The sequence below is a fragment of the Anomalospiza imberbis genome, chromosome 15 (assembly GCF_031753505.1).
Source record: "Anomalospiza imberbis isolate Cuckoo-Finch-1a 21T00152 chromosome 15, ASM3175350v1, whole genome shotgun sequence".
Lineage (NCBI taxonomy): Eukaryota > Metazoa > Chordata > Aves > Passeriformes > Viduidae > Anomalospiza > Anomalospiza imberbis.
In genome coordinates, this window is record NC_089695.1 from 6,050,102 (window position 1) to 6,054,687 (window position 4,586).

At 38.0% G+C, this 4,586-nt stretch overlaps 1 long non-coding RNA gene across 1 annotated transcript; it reads right to left on the reverse strand.

The window, feature by feature from the left end:
- Positions 1 to 1,475: 1,475 nt before the first annotated feature.
- Positions 1,476 to 3,886, reverse strand: LOC137482952 (uncharacterized). Its single transcript, XR_011004285.1, has 2 exons — positions 3,830 to 3,886; positions 1,476 to 2,471 (listed from the first exon to the last, which is right to left on the reverse strand). It is a non-coding gene; the product is annotated as an uncharacterized lncRNA (long non-coding RNA).
- Positions 3,887 to 4,586: the final 700 nt, after the last annotated feature.

Sequence of the window (4,586 nt, forward strand, 5' to 3'; positions counted from 1 at the left end):
ATGCTTTGACTGACACACAGCCACTGTCTAAAAAACAACAGAATTCTGTCTCAAGGTGTCATGCTTTTCTTCTTACAGAAAATCCACCCAGGGATGTGATCAGCAGTTCTTACTTACAGGAGAGTTTTTTGGAACTCATTATTAAAAATTGTATGCATATTTTATGGAGATTTTCCTCTTTGTTCCATTTTGTAACTCCAAGCTGAAACAGGCTGAACTGCTCCAGAAATAAAGTGAACATGAAGGAAATCCTTTCAAATCTCTTCAGTACATTCAAATCCATTACACAGAACAGCTCTCACTTGAAAAAATAATTTAAAATTAAAAGGAACTACTCAGAGAAATACATTAAAATATTAACTTCCCCTTTACAACTCTTATCAAGATCACAGTCTGCATTTCTCTTAGTACGAGATATATTTTATGATTTGTAATGTTATATATCAACTATCTTTTGATTATATTTTTTATCATGACTATACAGGAAGACTTTCTTGCTGAATGCTAGGAGATTTAAGAAGCAAAAAAAAAAAAAAAAAAAAAAACCAAAAAAAAACACCAAAGACAAAAAACCAAACCCCCCCCCCCAAAAAAAAGCACAAACATTTTCTTCATAAAATTCCTGGGTTTTGCACTTGTAAACTGAAATCCTTGAACACATGGTTTTAGGGCACTGTGATGTAACTGCTGTGTAGTACTGCAGTGACTTCCTTCTGCCTGAGGGTCTCGTGTCATTAGCCTGAGCTCCTCTTTCCCTTTACTAAGAGCTACCACTCAGCTCCTTCCTGCCTTTTTAATTGTGCAGCCTCTTCCTGAGCTCCCAGGATCTGCTCCAGGCTAATACCCTCAGATAACCGCAGCAGCAAAATAGTTCCAATGGGCACCCTTAAAAGTTTTCTTTCACTTCTCAGTAAGTCATAACCAGTTACTGGTGCTGCTCATTAAAAGTACAAAGAATATCTCCTCATTACGACTGCAGCTTATCTAACATTGAATGGGGTAAAGGAAACTTTGCAACAAGTCATACTGGATTTTAATTGAAATAATAAAATTAATCTTGTCAATGGAAACAAGCATAACCTTTGACAAACCCCTTTGAATTGATTCTTAGTCTATCACCTGAGAAGAAAAATATTTACATAAATATTTAAAACAGAACTGTCAATTCCATATGTCATGTCCATAGTTATTCTTTGAAGTTATTATAACTCTTTAATGGCTTCCTACTGAATCACTGCATGGCTTGCTGCCATTAGTCAGTTTAACATCTCAGCACTGCACAGGAGTGAAATAGTGAGTACCTTCTTCCTCTCATACTTCAAGTTGATTTATTGAATAAACATATACATAATGTTTATTTGACATTGTGAGTAGTCACAATTATCACTACTCTGCAGTTCAAAATAATTGTCAGCAATGAATAACATTTGAGATCTATTGCATTCCTGTCCCAAGGGACTACCAGAGACACTGTGTTCAGTCACACACATTGTTTAATTTGGTAGCTACTCACTATTTAAAGCAGATAAAAAATGGCAAGTGCATTTAAGAATGCTGCAAACTCTAATTTTGAGACTTTTGTCATGTATTTGCACAGCTACCCATTGTAATCTTCCTGTCAAGCCCACAAAGAACCTGCAATGCATAGCAGACCTCGATGTCTTAGTTACCTACATGCTGTGAGTAAAACAGCTCAGCACAGCCTGCAAAGCTAATTCCCATCTCATCCATGCATTTCCTGGGACAAACAACCCTTCTGCACAAAAGGGACCCGACATACTCTCCTCTTTACAAGGCTAATAACGTTAAAAGTGAGAAGCAGAACCTTGAACATGTATTTTCTGGGGTCTGATCAAGTTTTTAGACAGCATTTAAAGAAAACCATCTCCATTAGCAGCAGAGATCCTCCTTAACCCTCGCATCCTTCAGGTCCCCCAAACTTCTGAATTAGGTGCTAATCAACTCCATTTCCCAGCAGGTCAACAGTTTTGAAGCACACTGCTTAGCAGGAGAAAAACACCCCTTCAGGCAAGATATTGACGGCTATGGGCTGTTTGTTTGGGTTTTTTATTTTATTCAAAATCATTAGACAGTGGCCACTGTCTTTGAAGAGGAGATGTCTCTCTCATTCCACATTTCCTAGGAGATGTCACAGCTGTGACAAGGAGGAGTTTATAATGCCACAGTTCGGTGCCTTCATAATTTATTCTCTCTGATTTTATGCTCTTTTAGTCTCCTGCTCAACCATCCACTAACAAGCAGTGATATTAGCCAATAAATCAAAGACATCTGCTTGTCACCGCCAGATGCTTGGTCACATTGCAGCCGATTATGAGACATACAAAAGGACAATTTCATGTAGAGAGCTCTGTGGAGGTGTTCCACTGATATTCTGTTTGATAGGAGACCAGCGTGAGGTGAATGTAGTATAAGTCAGTAACTTTTATGCCTCCCAGCAATGGAAAAGTAAGCTGAAATACAACTGGGAAGTAAATTAGGACCTCACCTTTATGACTATGTCATTTATGATCCTGCATCTATTCTTCCAGTATGCTGGCTCAAGTTAGCATAAAAATAAATGTTTTAATTTGCCCATCTTGCATTGTACTGGGCACAGAAAAAGCAGCTACTTTAATTTTCACAAAGGGCAGAAGAGGTGTTTCATATCAATTGTTACCAAGCACATCAATTTTTCATGTGGCTGTCTTGTAAAAAACTAGTCCATTAGCCTTATCAGTCACATGTACAACTAACATGCCCAGTGCAAAGACACTCTGATCTCTCTTTCTCTCTCTAATTTATTATAACAAACACCATTAATGATGAGACCCAGAATGGAGAAGGAGAACAAAACTCAGTGCTGCTCTGGCTTTCTTCTCAAACTTAAACTTTATACTCCAACACTATACCACAACAGTAACTGACAAAAGATTATTGATTATTCCAATGTGCTGTAAATAAAATCCATAGGAAAACCAGACAACTTGCCAAGCAAAACCTGAGTATCTCTGTATAGGTGGAAATGGATTTAAAACAAAGCACAACATTTGCTGATTGCTCTCTGAAGAGGAGAGCAAATCCTCCCAATTCTATGAGGCTGCATGGCTTTAAATTCCTAGGTTGCCAGCTGAAAGGAGATTCAAACAGGTTTTCTGTATGTCACCATGCTTCTTTTCAGTAGTTTAATCTTCATAAAATTTAGTCTTCATAAGTTACCTGTCTTTTCCACAGGCATCTCTGACACGCACAATGTGAACGTTACCAGGGTGTCACCATCCCAGTGCTTTTTACTCACTCATTCTTATATTTTAAAACATCAGTAGCTTTAAAAAAGACACATATGAGCACTGATCAGACAGGTTCGGCTCTACAATCCTCTCTTGTATTCTGGTTTAATTTCTGCCCCTGCAAATCCCAGATTTGAATGCCTGAGAATTCCTCTTGCTGAACATGGGTTTAGCCTCAGGCCATCCAGTTCTGAGCAGTGCAGTCACAAGGACAATGACATCTAGGAGAGAACCTTTCCTGTGATGTTAACACAAGCCCAACCAGCAGCTGGCATTCAGCTAATTGGTACATTAACTACTACACCCTTCAGTGACTAGAAAATGTAAGCATGTGAAAGAAGTAGTACTAATATTTTTTTTTCCATATTCTAATGAATCACATTTTAACCACAGCTCCAGCCAGAAGCATTTCATAGTGAAATGACAGCCTTATCAGTAGCACACCATGAACTCTCCCTATAGCAACACTAGACAAAAAAAGTCCATTTGATTTCCTGGAAGGAAGTGACTGACATGTAGCTTTTGTTTTAAGGAGCACTTACCTATGGCAGTTTTCCTCTTATCTCATTGCAGATTTACATGTCAAGCCAAATGATCTGCAGGAAGAGAACAGCAAAATTATGCACAGGCATAATATCAGGAAGAAAAAACAGTTTTATAATAAGTAATACAGAATAATTAATACAGAAATTATAAATAAATAATATAGAAAACTGCCAGGGACCACCTCTATGTTTGATAAGTCATCTGGTACAGTCCCCAAATGTGAGATCTCAGCTATACTGCCCGGCTATAAATGGCTGAAATCTTATAGAACTCCATTAACAACGAGTCTCAAATCTTATTTTTGCACCTAGACTTTCAAAAACATTTGAGGAATCCTAGAGAAGCATCCAGGAATTGTGCTTTATACCCTATTAGGATCATGCTGTATAGAGCACATAAAAGAATAGCTTTCTGTTAAAACTCTACTGCTTCCATTGCAGAACATGAGAAGCAGACCTCCCATCAAGTATTGCTCAAATGCAGCTCCTCTGGCACATTCCCTTTCAAAACTGAAAACACTTCTTTCTACTATTAAATACCCAAGTTGCAGCTTCTAAGTTATGCTTGAATTTCCAAATACACACTTCAGAATACACACATAGAGATGTTTAGATGGAAAACTGCAGCTAACAGCTGTTTGCTGATTGGTCCAACAACTACACTCCTTCCTGAGAGCTGTTATCTGTCCCTACAACTATCATAGACAAGCACCTCACTTGCACAAAATTCTGTAATTCAAAACATGACCATAGC